General features: G+C 44.8%; 1 protein-coding gene across 2 annotated transcripts in view; it reads left to right on the top strand.

Moving 5' to 3' along the window:
- The first annotated feature begins 241 nt into the window (after positions 1-241).
- The window catches only part of LOC114764629 (plexin-B2-like), an 86,828-nt gene continuing 70,386 nt past the window's right edge, over positions 242-16,683 (top strand). The window contains exon 1 of one of the 2 annotated variants that reach the window (XM_028954417.1): positions 242-386. The gene's annotated coding sequence lies outside the window, so the exon portion shown is untranslated. Of the gene's footprint in view, positions 387-441; positions 608-16,683 lie in introns of those variants that run through there. The other variant, XM_028954416.1, reaches the window with a different exon arrangement.

The raw sequence follows: 16,683 nt of genomic DNA, 5'->3' as shown, positions 1-16,683 counted from the left end.
CGCGTCAGCGTCCCCGCGCGCGCGGACGTGGGCAACTCTCACAGGTGTCGCGCAGCTCGGCGCGACGCCGCACCTGAGCGCCACGTGACGTCGCACCTGGGCGCCACGTGACGTCGCACCTGGGCGCCACGTGACGTCGCACCTGGGCGTGGACGAACCCGCGGCCTCTTCACCGTTTTTTTTTTTTTTTTTTTTAAGTTTTCAGTTTTCCCTCGTAGCCGCGGCGCTTCGGATTGTTCCCCCCCGCGGCGCGTCGCGTCGCTTCTCCGGTGAGACCGCGAGTGGGAGTGGAATATGTGAACTTTTACCCCGTGATTCGCGGCGGCGGACTTGGGGCTGGATCCGGCTCGTTTCGGCGCGGCGTCTCGCTGTTTTCTGCCCGAAAGGTGAGTGGACCCGACCGCGGGGTAAAAGGGGATTTTTCACCTTCGGCCAACACGGAAGTACTGACGGTGCGCTAATAAAAAAAAAGGAAATCCCGGCCGCGGTTTTATTTCATTTTTCCTTCCACGGGGCTTCGCTGCGCAGATTCCCGCAGGACTTTTACCCGAACGCGCCCTGGTCCTGGCGGCGCCGTATCCGACCTTCCCGGCCCCGGAGGAGCGAGGTGGGACCGGCGTGTCCCGAGGGACGCCTGGCGTTTACCGCTCTATCCCAACACGCAAACTTTTCCTTTTTTTGTATGTATGTGTGTGTTTGTTTGCATGTTTTGCGCCAGAATGTATTCGCTCCGTGTTAAACTCGTCGCATTCGGACCCAGTGGAGGGTCGCGCTTTAGTTGTGAGCCGGAGCGACGCGGGTTCGAACACACACACGCGAGACGGATAATGGCGTGTTTTACGCCGAACGTCCATTCGAAAACCTTCGCGTCTTCAAGAGGCCGAGTTCAAGCGTTAAACGACGCGGGCCGGTTTTTAAAGCCACTTGTGGAAGTTCAGGGTCCCAGTCGCTGACCTGCTGAGATCGTCGCGCGTCCCGTCACGCGTTAGACCTCCACGTCTCCCGTGATCGGGTTTTCACATCTTTATTGACGGTCCGCTGCTGACCTTCTGCCTTGCCTGCGATGGCGGTGCAGAGATTCGTCTAAATATGAATATTTTTCTCCTTTCATTGTGCTGCGGTCCAGTGAAGGGGACGTGAGGTATTTTGGCCGGTGTTTACTGCCCTGATGTCTTACCGCGGCTCGGTTTCGACTTAAGTTGATCTTTGACTCTTGACTGCATGGCTCTGACTTTTGGTGTGTGTGGAATTCCTGAGATTTCAGACCGGAAGCGCTTTCTCCCCCTCAAGGTCAGAGTTCAGCCTTTAAAAAACAAAGAGCCCCTCCTAAAAGCCCCCCGACATATTCCCCCCGACTCGTATTTTTCTCATCCGCGACACGAGTGATGTGTCTGCTCTCTTTCACGTGGGAAAAATCCCGTGTACAGGGGACAGTCACATGTTCCCTCAGCTGTGTTTCTGTCTGTGTGACGATGGGCTCTTGTCCCTTGTCCCCTCGCCACTGTGCCAACGGTGTAAACTTTTTTTTTTTTTTTTTTGCCACGGCTTTTATCCCAGTTAATTTATCAGCATGTTAAATGCTGGAAATGTAAAATTTATCAGATGCCCTTATCCAGAGTGACTTAAAATCAGTAGTTAAAGGGGACAGTCCCCCCCCCTGGAGCAACTCGGGGTTAAGTGTCTTGCTCAGGGACACAGTGGTAGTAAGTGGGATTTGAACCCGGATCTTCTGGTTCATAGGCGAGTGTGTTACCCGCTAGGCTACTACCACCCATGTGACTTTTGACCTGCCCGTGGAACGTCTGGAATTGTCATGTAACTCTGTGTAAGAACGCGGCTGATTTGGCACGTTTTCTGGGCCGGGCGGATTGAAGGTTGTGTTTAAGACACGAAAAGCCACCAAACTTCCTGAGCGGCCCACTCGGGTCCTAATTAAACACTACATTCCGGCCGCCAGACGGCTGGCACTTCAGGTTTCCTCCGAGATGTCTCTCACACACACACATACACACACACACACACACATACATACATACATACATACACATGGATGTGGGTAAAGATGGGAGAAAGAGACTTAATTGTTCTGTCAGTTTGTTAAAATCCCAGCCGTTTGTTCCTGTCTGGTAGCCTTTTTTACGAGCGCTAATTGCTAATTTAGGATGGCGCCATTCTAAGACGGGCATGCCGTGGGACAGCGCTCGCAAAATAATGAATTACAGAACAAAGGGCAGCAGCGAATGAGCGGGCACAACCTGAATTTCTCTTTTCATCCATTTAGAAGAGAAAAAAAAAATTATGATTCATTCTGGTGCAACCTGTCCTCCTTTCATGCAATTCAATTGGCAGGGAAATGGAGCGTTGTCGGCCCCGGCATGCTGAATAGGCGTCTGCTCGCCTTCTCCTAATGGGAAGAGCGTTCTGTTATCAAGTCACAAGCTCCCCGGCTTCGCTTCATGAAAGAAGGGGGGGTTTACCCTGGGAATTACTTCACCTCTCGTCCTTGGCTAATGACTGAATTTCCTATGTAGGTACTTCCACGGCGAGGCATGGGGGGGGCATTCCAACTTTTTCCAAAGTTTCGGTTTCTCAGACTGTCAAGCATGTCATCGGCATGACAACAAAGGTGATGATTTGTGTCATTGGGGGGGTGGGGTGGGGGTGGTCCTGCTCATAGCAATGCGCCGCGGACTTTCCAGCAAACTTCCAGACTTCCCAGCAGCTGACGGTGACTCACTGCCTGGTTCGGGAGGACGCCGTGACCTGCCCCGCCCCGTGGGAGGCGCTTTATTGGGACACGGGTGCCACAGTTGGAGCGGTCAGGACCTGATGTGCTGATTCTACAGAGTCGCTCTGGAGTGGCCATTTTTTTTCCCTTTAAAACCACACATTCCCTGGTTCCCACCGTGTGTGTGTGTGTGTGTGTGTCGGCGAGGGAGAACAGCGGGTGCTGGTGCTTTAGTGTTGCTCTGGATGAGGGAATCGGATAAATGCTGTAAATGTACCTGTAAATGTACCAGGTTCTCATCCGAGAGGAACTGTCATTGAGATGTCACTTGACCCATCACTTGTTCGCATGTTGCTTCGAGCAGATTGGTTGGAGTGTAAAGTAATTTTGTAGGAGAAACTTGTTGCAGCAGTTCTGAACAAAACACAGGAGTAAATTTTATGGCAGAATAATTCAGTTGGAATGGTGCTACCACGTCAGGTACTACACACAGCCTATCACCTCCACTCTATAATTATTGCTTTATGTAAGAATACAAAGGTTTTATTCTTCTGCTTTAATATTGGTGATGGTTCCTTGATCTTGAGCTTTGTCTGTGTTTTGTGTGGTTCGTGTGTATAATTGTTCGTTTGAGACTGCGTTTGTGGTTTCGAGAGCGCAAGCAGCCCGTACTTCACCTTGAGTTTGACGTTAAGGGTGTCATCCGCTGTCGATGGCCTTGTTAACGCCGGTCAAGAGTTTCCCGTTTGCGCCCTTGAAAAGAGCAAGTCGTTCTTCTCGCGGTGTGATCTGGGGCACAGAGCTGTCGGCTGTTTGTGTGAGGAAGGATGGCGATAAGCCGCGCAGAGGCATTCATCATATGAGGCAAAGAGAAGCGATCTCTACTTAGCCCACTTACTCTAAATCCAGGTTTAAAGAAATAAATCACAGCGCGCTCCCAAAGCCTCTATTTTTTTTATTATTTTTTTTTATTTTTCACAAGCCTATGGAGGAAAGGGGTGGAAAGACTGACAGGGATAATTTGTGTTTTGTGCTCATCTTATTGTTTTTTTTTTTCTTCCACCCAATTGTCCGCGAGTGACACATGGACCTACATACCTTCCAGGCACCAGTTTGTGTTGGTGATTGAAGAAGGGCTTTGTGGCTCCCAAATCCGGCATTCAGGCAGAGGGGGGGATTTAATTTTCACCACGAGTAATGAGTAATGTTGCGGTTAATCGTCAAACAGTCCCAATTTCCTCGCGCTGGGGTTTATTTTTAATTATCATCTCTAAAATACTGCTAATATCGGGTCCTGCTGCTCGGTGCCAATAGCCCTGAGCTGTAGGACATGCCTCTTCCCCTTCTTTTTCTGATCTACCATATTAATTATGAAGCGTGGGGCTGCTGTTGTGTGTGTGTGTGTGTGTGTGTGTGTGTGTGTGTGTGTGTGTGCACGTGCAAGACGAGAACATTCACTGTCAATTAACCGGTGCTGATTCAGGATGTACCTACTAGTCATTAGAATAGAATATGCTCAAGGTCATGTGCCTCCAGCTAGGAGTGGGCCTAAAAATAATATTGTGATGTTTAATGAAATACATGTCGATACCTTGAAATTTAATCTAAATCACTGTATAAATGCTCAGCTTAAAATGACCAACATAATGGATTTAATGTTTAGTAAGTTTAATGTTTTTCTTCTAAAACAACTAGTCCACCTCCTTCAATGTCTTTCTCCCCTGCTTATCTTTCAGTTGACACAACGAAATGTGTCCTCTGCTTTTTAACCATCACCCTTGGTGAAACACAGTGTGAATTAAAGGGAAGCTCTGACCAGGTGTCACGCGTCTTCGTTGTGTCTGCATCGCGCAACACAACAAATCTATTATGAAATTCGTTGCCGACTGTTTAGCAATTTATCGATTTAATCGCTGCGTTGTTGCAGCCGTACTGTGGAGCGTTTTCTGTAGTGGGATCAACAGAATCAGTGTGTGGCTACAACCTCCACTCCTGTAGATGGCGTTGTACAGCCAGCTGGGTACTTTGGATTACCGTCTGGCATTTCACCTGAAATTGCAAAACCCAACAGACCAAAAACAACTCACACAATGAGACCATTACATGGAAAGCACAAAATGAGGTGTGTCTATCACCCCCATCCCAAAAAAATGTCTGAAGGGAAACAAACTTATACACCCTACTCTGATAAGTTTTAAGATTTTAATGGAAGGAGTCCAAATTGATTATTGACTTAATTCCGATTTGGCGCGCTGATGACTTACATTTGTGAATGTCTCAGATAAAAAATATCCTCTTTGATCCTCTCAGCGAAGAACCTGCCCATTATTGCCTTTTCTGTGAAATACAGCTCTTCAACCGTATGGGGTTCTCAGTGACAACACCGTGATTCCATGATGTGGGATGTTACCATTATGATTCTCTTCTCCTAAACCTGCTCTGAGTTTACACCCCATACTTTGGGCGAGACCAATAAGCAAGGCATTTTAAGCTCTTTCTGGTTCCAAACTGCCTGTCTCATCTGGATTTCCGTAAGAGCGACACACACATTCCAAAGCAGACGTGTTCTCATATCGATGCACAACATACCAGCTGAATTATGCAAGGGTTGGAGGTCAGGGGTCAGTCGGGGTCAGGCGCATGCATTATACAATGGGTGCACGGGTTGGAGGACCTTGTCTTTTTCCACAATTATTCTTGAAGTGTGTGTGAAGTGTGTTTTGAAGGAGGTTCCAGTCAGGGCAGGGGTATGAATAACAGGGGTGTCTGTCAACCATTGTCGCATCAGGAATTGGGAGAGTGGTTCAGCAAATCCTGTAAATCTGGTAGATGACTAAACTTTCCGTATGTGTGTATGCAATGCGTTGTGGCCTAATATGTTCATGTTAAAGTGATTTAAATTACTGTGTTCGTCTATTTTTCAACTCTTTTTGCTTCATTTCCTGTGTATTGGACCTGTGTGTGTGTGTGTGTGTGTGTGTGTGTGTGTGTGTGTGTGAGAGCGAGAGTTGGCTGGCCGCCTGTCTCTGTCTGCTCTGTTTCAGCTTGGTCTGGAGTATGTTCCCCAGAAACTCCCCGATTTCAGCCTGCCAGTCCACGGAAGCGGCAGCGTTAAACGAATCCAAATGTCTTGCGATGGCGTGTTAAACGTGTGCTCACCCAACCTCGGTACCCAGCATCAGGGCGGCTGTGTAATTATCCCCATTCAAAAACCCTCTAACACACACACACACACACACTTACACAGGCAGGCATGTTGGATAACAAACATGCTGTGTGCTCAAGGCGTGGCCCGGAGAATTCTGTTTGTACTCCAGCACAGGGATTAGTGGGCCGAAAGAAAGAAATAATAATAAAAAAAAAACACAAAAACCTCCCATCCTACCTCCTCACTTTTCTTCCTTTTCTTGTATGATCGAAATAATGTTTATATGTCAAGTTCTCTCCGCCTCGCTTTTTCCCCTTTCTGTCCCGCTGCCATGTGTCCTCCGCCACCATCTCTCCTCTCAGCGTTTACGTGTGTGTTAGTATTTTTAGACGGTGGTGGGGCGCTGTTGACATGCAGGGCTTGTTGTGATTGTCGGCTTCCAGAACTTTCCGCGCGGCGCCTTTTGATGGCCTTTCTGGCATTTCCTGCGCTCCGTACGGGGGCTGGAGGTGTTTTTGTGTTTCTGGAATGCGACTCGACCGTTTCTCCTCCGAGCTCTTTTGTCTTTCTTCTACCCTTCTCTACGGCAGTCTCTGCTGCTGCGGGTTTTGACAAGCAATTGTCTTCTCCTTGTTCTCCGATTATTCGCCGCGCAGCACCGACTGTACATTCTTGCCTATTATGAGAGGTAATTAGTCATGTGGGCTCGCTTTATTTCGCTGGTAATGGGAAAATCTCTTGCACAGCACCTCGTGGATTTAGAAGGCAAGCAGGGCTGGTGTCTTAAAAGCCCGTTTCCCAGCCGGAGTTCCAGTGGCGTTCAACACTTTAGAAGTTTTTGGTGGGATTTTGATTTTGAAGACCATTGCATATAATTACCAATATTACATGTACGGCATTTAGCAGACACCCTTATCCAGAGCTGCTTACAGTCAGTTGTAATGGTATTCAATGGGGTTTGAACCCGTGGTCTTCTGGTTCATATGCTGCTACCACCCTAATACATGAGGTATTACACTCTGACACTCAACCCTTACAGCAAGATTGGTAAGATTGATTTAAATTCCCCCACCATGGTGCAATGTACAGCTCCTTATTTTGCTAGTCACATCTAGGAATGTGCCGGACTGGAGACGACCTTGTCCAGATCGCTCATATTAAACATGAAGGCCTGGCGTTCTGCGGGGCGTCAGTCGGTGCCTGAGATACTAACTTTGTTTTATGGAGACAGTTTGTGTTTTATCGGAGGGACACGGCGGACGAGGCGAGCGGGGCTCCGTCGGGTTTTTTTATGCACCGTCTGTGTGACCGTAAACTCGATACTCCAGAATCTCTGCTGTCCTTGAGTCAGATTGGGGTGAGAAGTGAGAACCTGACGTGGTTTTGTTTAGAATTTTGATGTGGTTCTATAACTGGCGACAATCAGACTGTAACCGTGGGCAACAAGCATGCTCCTCTCCTCCTCAAATATATTCTATAAACACGGTTCAAAGGTCCGGCTATAAACACCCTCCTCATCTTTCACTTCCTGTTTTCCTGGTGACCGTGGTGATGAAGAAAGAAGAAGTCGGGGAGTTTCCTCACGCCACTCTGCCCCTGTTCCCACTGAGCAGTGGGTTGGAAGCGCAGATGCATTATGTGTCAGCGGTCAGGTCACTAAGTGTCTGGCCACCGCAGAGCAGGTCTGATTAAATGAGGAGCGTTATTTACCTCCTCTTTGTCTGGATTAATAGGTGCCCCGCCCTTTGTGCATGTGTGCGTGTGTTTTTATTTTGTAATGAATCGCCACCCTAATGTTGGAAAAGTCCATATTGGCCCTGACTGCTGACAAGCTGTACATTTTGTATTATTCTCTCTCTCTCTCTCTCTCTCTCTCTCTCTCTCTCTCTCTAAAAAACACACACACACGTGGATCTTTCATAACCCAGCCTCTCACCTGATCAATACTGTAATTCTGTATGTGAGGATCCAATCTGGCTTGAACCTCGACTCTGGCTCACCTTCGCCAACCTGCACCAGTGTGTCCTTCAGCAGAGACACACACACACCCTTCACACTATATCAGGTATAAACAGTCCATGTTAGCAGGTTACCATGGAGCTCCGAGCCTTACCCGACACATGGACGTGCAGCTGGATATAAGGTACATTTCAAGAGCCTGGCAGGGCTGAGTGATTGTTTTTAAAAGCCCAACAAGATTATTGGAATATTAGACAACCCTTTTTTAATGATCTTAGTACATCTAAAAACAGTGGTGGCAGTGATTTGAAGAAGCAATGAAGCCTGAGGCATTCAGACTAGTTGAGGATCTGCGACGTCTATTTCACATTTATTTTGTATTATTTCCATGTTTTCATGGAAAACTGATGTTTCTAAAGGACCCTAAACTTTTCAACTGTAGTTAGAGCAACGGCCTTTACAGTAAAACAGCGGTAAGTTCTCTGCTTTCAGTGTGTGGGGTCATGGGCTAAGGCACTGTGATAGTGTGGTTACTTGGGTATGTAAAAATCGCTTATGAATATTTCATTGCTACCGTCCAGTCATGGCAATAAATCTTATTTAAATTAGAAATTTTCCACTCTGTTTATCTCTCTTGTCTGTTTTCGTCTACGGGACACAGAGAGCCTGTCCCATCTTGGACACAAGTACGACTGGCAGAGCGGCGCGGTGCAAATTTCTTTTTTCTGGCTGAGGCCACTGGTGTCACTGGATGTTTTCCTGCTGTTTGTACTGAACCCCTGAAAGCATGAAAATAAGTGGATTAAGACTATTTCGGCAAATAAACAGTGTCCGGTACACACCGAAATGTTCAGCACACACATCCACATCCACACACTCTCACTGTGTGCTGTTCCCTGGGGAGGTCCAGGCAGATAAGAGGGGTTTGTGCATCTGAGCCGAGTGCAGGGCTGTGTTGGAGCTGAGATGAACACACACACACACACACACACACACACTATTGTCTGGGTTTAGTGGTGCTGAGCGGCCCTCTAGGCTGACCAGACACTGGTGATTTGCTGCGGTACTGGTGCATATCTGTGCTTCATCAGTTCCATTAAACACGCTGTCGGCGCACACACACACACACACACACACACACACACACACACATACTTCTGCAAAGTCATTCATACACAGACACTGCTATGTCATTATACTGCAGCGTCCCACACTCTCGATCCGTCACCCCCCCAGCAGCAGCCTGACTTCATCACTGGGGATGTCAGGAGTTTATAGCTTCTTCCAGTCCCCACATCCATTGACCTTTGGTGTGTGGAATTGTCCATCCTGGTCAGTTTATTTCATAACGGGAACTCTGTTATCTGTGCCTGTAATGAAGAGACCTTGTATGGAAATCATCTATGGATTTTCATTATTTTCTGTCCAGTTTTGTGGTATATTTATGTCATGCCCACATTGGGGAAAACTGGATCCCTGACACTTTACATATACATATAGTGAACTTCTTGGTCTTTATATTTTTATTTATTTTTTATTGTATTTTACGTATTTATTTTTTCTCTTATTCATGGTTCTGCCAATAATCTACCAAGGGCTGATTTTATGAGGCTGCCATGGTGTTCCTACCATGTGCTTCTGACAGATAAGGGTGAGGTGTTTGAAATTTGTCTTTTTTTTTTTTTTTTTTTTGGGAGAAAGCCGTCCGAGAGTGGTTCCTCATTGCTCTGCGGTAATGATTCACAAGCATGATTAATTACAACGCTAAAGTAAGTTGGATGCACGACGACTCATCAGGGCTATAATTTGGACACATGATTACTGCCCAGGGTGCTAATTTATGATGGGTCACACATCTGTGTTTAACACTGCTTGTGCGTTCTTTTACATAATTGGGTTAAAAACTTGGGTGGAGTATTTGGGGGTTCGATTTTGAAAGATTTACAGCTGAATTTCACTGACTGCTAAAACTGTATACTGATTGATGAATGATGTGCGTAATTCATTGCTTGTGATGATGATACTTAAGTGACTTTAGAATAATTATCATAATTATAACACTCAAAACAGGGCGTTGACATTTCAAACAATGGTTAATTTATGGAAGACTATAGTCAGTATGTAGATAATCAGTTCAAACTGGTCACCAGTCAGGTGTAAGAAGATAATTATATGCTTGAGTATTATTTTTTTTCCATGCTCTATGGATTAAAAACAACTTTTTATTGCTTATGCACAAGGTAGCTATTTTACAGTTAAATTCAAATAGCACAATATATCACCTACATACAAGAACACAGGTGCTAATAGTTCAAAACGGTCCTTTTAGATGGATAGGCAAAGATTTACAGTTCTACTAACCTCCCACCTACCTACCCAATATTCCTTTCGCTCTTATGGGGCCCTACGACAGAATCGTGAAATCCAGCAAATAAAACTGAGTCTGCTACCAAAAGCGGAATTATGTATAATATATACGTGTTTCCGGACCACTTGCCCGACTGGTTCTGCAGAAGAACACATGTGATGACCACTTAGTCAATTACTCATATCAGAAACAGTCTGGTTATTTATGTATATAAAAATTATTTTTAGGTTAAATTACAGCTCCAATGCGTAAGTGTTAATGGACTAAAATGTAAAATATACATTTGGTTGTTTCAAAATGAACAGGTTTTTGGGGATTATTGCTACATGAACAGTGAATCGTTGCATTTTACTCCTCCCCTCCAAACTCTACTACATAAACCTCGGCTGGACAGCTATGCCTGGAATGTGCAGTAGATTTTTTCAGTAGGTGGGTGTTTGGCTTAAACCATGTTGCAGACAGTCAGTCCTGTTTTTTTGCTTAACAGAACTTGCACATTACCCCAGAGAGACTATTTGCGACGTGTTCTACGAGCCTCGGAATGACCCATATCTCCATGACAACATTTGACATCACCCAGCAGCTTGACCTTTGGAGCATGTTATTGGTTGGGCCACTTTGTGATTTGGAAGGTCAGCGGTTTGGTACCATCCTACGTTGAAGGGGTTTTGTTGTCGATGCTTTATCCTGGTGGGTGGGGTTACATATGTCTTCCTGCTCTATACGAGCGTACTAACTCCAGGGTTTCTGCCCTCCTGTTGGGCGCCCGCTGGAGAGAGCCTCTTTAGTCAAACTAGATGGCAGCGGCAGCCTGCTGTTCACCTCCCATTACCGTATGTTACAGAACGCTGGAGTCCATTCTCTTTTAAAGTTTTTTTTTTTAAAAAAAACACTTAACTCTAATGCATCACCAACCTTGATGCCTGTGGGTTTCTGCTCAACCCCCCCTCCCAATGACAGTCTGATTGACTGTTTGTGTTTTGTTTGTTTCTCTGGTGCACAAGAGCTTCATTTTGTGATGCCAGGCGTCTTGAGGCATCGTGGTCATATGGTGCCCACTTGGCATTAGCCACCTAGAGTGCCTCTTTGTCCGCTCTGCCAGCTGGCACAACCTTTGACATTTAAAACACCTTACTTGTGTAATATGACTAAAGCACATCATAAGATTTATATTTGTTAATCAAATTTTGTCTGCATTCTGCTGTTTTAAGTTAGTAGAAAATATACAGTGGGCATCAATCACATCTGAAGTTTTTGTGGTTTGTTTCAGGCTGCAGCACTGACAGAACGAGCTTGATAAAAACAAAGCATCTGTAAAAGTGGTCTGTCAAAGGATGTGGACGAACATCCATCCATTTAATCCAGCAACTATAACTCTGTATTTGTGCACTCGAAAGATTGAAATGGATGAGATATTGTACAAGTTTATCACATCTGACTACCACAGTGGATGTAAATCCACGTCACGCTGTCCGCACACTTCAGGTCTCGGAATGACTATAGTCAGCAATATATGTTATAAAACTTGTAAGAGAAGGTACATGATTAAGGTACATTGATGAATGCCAAAGGAGTCGGATTTTATATAGTGTGTTAATTCCCATACTATCAAGTATATTAAAACTTTGTCAACCTAATTTATAGGGCTGCACGATTTAGGGAAAGACATATTGCGATATGATAAAGGACACCTGCTTGTATATCAATGAAAAGTCGCATACAAATGACTAATAGTGAAATGTTGAATTTCAAAGTGAAACACACAAACTACTTTTAACAACTTGAAATGTCCAGTGCTTTCAAAAAACAATATTCCTCAAAATTAAATAATCACAAAAAACTCTTTACTGTCGGACGACAAACCCTGGTAAGGCTAAACAACTGTTTTGATTATATTTGGCCATTTATAAAATCCCGTATTATAGTTCTTACGGTTAACCAAAACGTTGTTTGGAGGCTGACTTGAACGCAGGAATGTATAGCTTCACTAGCTTAGCCTAGCTTAGCTAAGGTTAAGACTTATAAAGCAGGATTTTATAATGGCCAAATATATTCAAAACAATGGTCCAGCCTTACCTATGAAATGTAATCTCCCGGGATCTGGTTTGGAGCGTACATGGAGGCGACGTTGACGTACGATGCAGCTCGTCATGCGGTGTCTACCCATATGTCAATGCAAGTCACGAATCTGAGGTCTCCATTGAACCGAATCGAAAGTCATGTGACCAAACGCGTCACATTTGACTGAAGTGAGACTTCAGTCAGCTCGTAAACTTTGAGAGAATGAGTGATATGTTGCCGATTCAATCCATTAATTAAATTGCAGCTTTTTGCGTTCATGTAATCGCACAGACTGACATTGCGATTACAATTGCGTTTAAATTAATCGTGCAGCACTACTAATTTATATGCTTTATATATGACTTTTATAATGACTTTAAAATGTTTTGCTGTAGTCGTAAAACATTTAATCACTGTGTTTTACTGCTTTACAGTGCCTTCAAGTTGTTGCAACCTGCGGAAACCCGGGGTGCTGTATGGGCGCTGTGAAAGTGGCTGTTTGGTGATTGCGGTAGCAGGGCGCGTAGTGCAGGGCGGCCCGGTGGCCCTCATTAGCGCTCGGAGTCGTGGGCTGAGCCCCGCTGAGTGCCGCTGATTGGCAGTGATTGGTGATTGGGGCTGCAGGGTTTTGTGGCGTCGCGGCACCGATGGGGGCGGGAGGCAGTTAAGTGCTCCTTCCTACTAATAAACACACGTCCGTCACTGTGTGAAGTGCGTTGGAGTGTCTGCACCGAGGCATTTGTGATTTGAGAGTGAAAGAGGCTGGTGTGGGCGAGCACGTTTTTGTGTGTGTTTCATTCTGTGCCCACTCTGAACTGTCAGTCAATCTGGTTACAGAAGGCTGTCATCATTTTGTTTGACTGGATCATCACCAGTGGTGTGTGTGCCTCATCTGCAGCTCTTTAAGGCCAATTAAGGCCACATGATCACTGGAGCGAACCAGGTGAGTCTGCTGTACAGCTGCCTACTGTGTGTGTGTGTGTGTGTGTGTGTGTGTGTGTGTGGACGGACAACCAGGCCAGAGGGACCGTACCAAAAGCCAAGACACACTGATCTGTAAAATTTTTTAAAAGGTTCCAATCTCATCCAATAAGAAACTCTGCATGTTCTGTTTGAACTCTGTTTAGAACGTTCTTGACTCTTTAAGAACTTTACCTTTCTCTGTTTTGACTGTGGTAAATTGAACAGGCCCGTCTCACAACTCTCATTTAAACTTCATTGTTGACCTGCCGTGTGATTTTGTGCTTTTTATGTCTGAGCTTCTGACGTTACCATGGTTTCATTCCCAGTAGTCTGCATTTTGGTGACTGTACAGGCGTGTGATGGCCATTTCCTCTGTTCCCTATGTTTATCTCACCTGTGTGTGTGTTTTCCTACAGCTATAGTGTATTACTTTGAGCAGAAATTAAGATAGATTCACTCTGTGAGAGAAGGGCAAGAAATTTGGAGTTTGTGTGTCTAGGTCGTCGGTTGCATTATATGGAAAACTAATCAACTTGTGTTGAATGCATTTAACCCATGAAAGTGTCCTAGGCAAAAATACAGGCCTGATCGGGGGTCAGCTCCCCCTTCCAGGTAGTCAGAAATAGCTAGGCCTCTGCTGATCCCGGAGCAATAATTAAGCAACAGAATGGCAGCGGAGGCTTGGGGGTGGACTCGAGCTGTGTTTTTATGTGCTCGGGTTCCCGCTGTTCAAGCTCTCTGGCCCAGTCTGGCCAGCTCTTTTGAAGCCTGTCAGTGGCTTTAATTAGTTTTCTGCGTGGCTTGGGCACCAGGGGCAGAATGTGAGGTGCGTAATAAGCCCCTAACAATGCCTGCTAACTGGGCTCAGAAGGAGAGGGAGCAAAATAATTTTGCCCGCTTCCTGATTGTGATTATGCAAATATGTGTGTGTATATTTTGTGCGTGTTATTTTACCCCCTTTTAGTCTTTTGTGCATGAATATGAAGAATATCAATGTGTTTCAGGGTCTAGATTTCTATGTACATGAAGATAAGAGGACTTTACATTTCCTGTTTAGGTTGACCTTGTTGAAGATATTATTAGTCTTGAACCTCTGATTTAAGCTTTTCATTAACTGTAATGGGGACAAAGTGGATAAGGAAAAGAACTGTTATCTTATTAGTTTGTTTAAAGGTCCCATGGCATGAAAATTTCACTTTGTGAGATTATGTAATATTAATACGAGTTCTCCTTGCCATTTTATGGACCAGCAGTGGCTAGAAATGGCGATATGTATAAAGAGTGTTTTGCTCATTCTGCTTCACTGTTCAGAGAGCAGCAGCTCAGACGAGTCTGTTGGATTTTGCACCCCTCCCGTAAAAAAATTTGCTTCACTGTCAGTCATTGTGGTTGCTCTGTAATGGGATGTAAAAATGAGCACAAATATATATATATATATATATTTTTTGTTTAGTCCTGTGAGCCTCTGTAGAACCAGTGGGTTAAAAAAAAATTCTGGAAAAATATTGACACAACTTCATAATTTCTGTGAATTCCCGCTCTCTTCTATTGGCCACTCTCCACCTCCTCCCGCCTCTTTCCTCCTCATTATAATTTAAAGCTACAGACACCAAAATGGCGCATGCTGGGCAAATATCATTGTGGGACTGGATCAAAGTGGCTGTAGTTCTGCACCAAGGCTGAATTTTGAAAAGAGACTTAGTGTCACTAAGACTTAATGTCAGCGAACCTTTAAAATCCCATTGTACTCTTATCCACTTTTAAAGTTCAAGAAAAAAAGATATTGGGCCCTATTTCAGTATTTGCTTTAGATGCAATACCATGGTGTATGGTTGACTGAAAATAACAATGTAAACGTAGGGCACTAAGAAATCAGATTAATTTTTTTCTACATTCCATTTTTTTTTACGTATTCTGAATGCCATGTTTTCAGTTATATTTATTCACCTAAAAACTGTGATTATGGAGTGGGTGGGGAAAAATAATCTGCAATATGACATCCAATTTAATCACCATTCAATAAAGTACTTGGGCATTTACTGTTTGCTTTTGTAAACCATTTACAAGTAAAAATGTGCACTTCATGCTTTTAAAATATTACATTCTTCCATTTGTAAAAGTGCTTCACGTTTGACTTCAACATAAAAAAACGTATCAAATTAATAAACATTGAGGAGACCTGGAATTCAAAAAACAAGTTGTGCCCACTTGCTTTAATAAACTGGAACCATGATAATAAAACCACGTTTGGGATCAGCTGATTTGTTTGCATGACAAAGAGTTTGCTGGCTCGCTGGCATTGCATTGGTGTGCGAAAGTACCGCCTCAACCGAAAACACGTGTAGCGGACTGCAGTGGCCGGAAAACCGAATTATACACAATTCCGTGTTTCATAGCGGATGAAGTGTTATTTGTGATTCCGTCCGCATTTTCCACATCGTGGAAATCATGGGGTCCTTCTGGGAATAGGCAGTCTGAATTCTCCAAATGGCAGAACCGCTAGAAGGGTCTACAAACATTCATACAATAAAAAAAGAAATATATAATTGAAATATTTTTGCATTATTTCAAATTCACATCATGACACGTTCACTCGTTCATTCCTCATCCCGTGACCAGAAAGACTTTGGTGTTTGTCTTTGTGGGGACTTTAAATGTGAAATGGGTTTATTCTTAAAAAAAAAAAAAAAAAAAAAGCTCTCCAATACATCTTAGTCAATGTGGTGTCAGTTTGCCTCCGCACATGTTCCTGCAGTGTCAGACTCACTAGGACCATTTGAACAAAACTCCGTTCCTGATGGGCAAATGTCTCTCACTAGGCAGGAGTTCTCTACATTCACTGTGTGTCCGCAAGTCGATTTTTACATACGTGCGTGTATACGCGGTTCTCCTTTCGAGGCCAGGTCAATGCCCCGTTTCTCCTCGCCCACTCTTGCTCCAATGCAGATATGTTTGACTTGAAGACGGGTCAGTGGCTGTTAGGCCAACACGAGCGGTCACATGACTTTAGGCCTCATCAGCATTTCACAACGCTAGCGTTTGTTTACGATGTCAGCACTGCCGTTGCAAAAAGGTTTAACCGGAAACACCGGCAGCTGTTTGCACAGCGTCGCAGAAAATGTTCAAGTTGTCACGCAGTCTCCGAGCAACTGGCTTGCTGTCGCGAGCTGGGCATTGTTTGCTTCCAGGATGAGTTTTGTGCGAGATTTTTCTTTTCCCGGTGACAATTGTTGCACAAGGTCCTTCTCTCGTCTCACTATAATTAATCAAAAGGGATTACACTCCACCCCTTGCCAGTTCAAGTCTCAAACCACCCATCTCCCACAGTCCTTAGCAACACAAACATCTGCTGTTCCCTCTGCTGCTCTCTGCCATCGGCCCTGACTCCCAGCCTAACCCCCCCTCCTGGGTTCAAACTCTGGGCTGGTCTCCACAGGGTCTCAGGAGCTGGCAGAA

Source organism: Denticeps clupeoides, chromosome 15 (assembly GCF_900700375.1).
Source record: "Denticeps clupeoides chromosome 15, fDenClu1.1, whole genome shotgun sequence".
In the NCBI taxonomy this organism is placed as follows: domain Eukaryota; kingdom Metazoa; phylum Chordata; class Actinopteri; order Clupeiformes; family Denticipitidae; genus Denticeps; species Denticeps clupeoides.
This window is presented reverse-complemented; position numbering and strand designations above follow the sequence as displayed.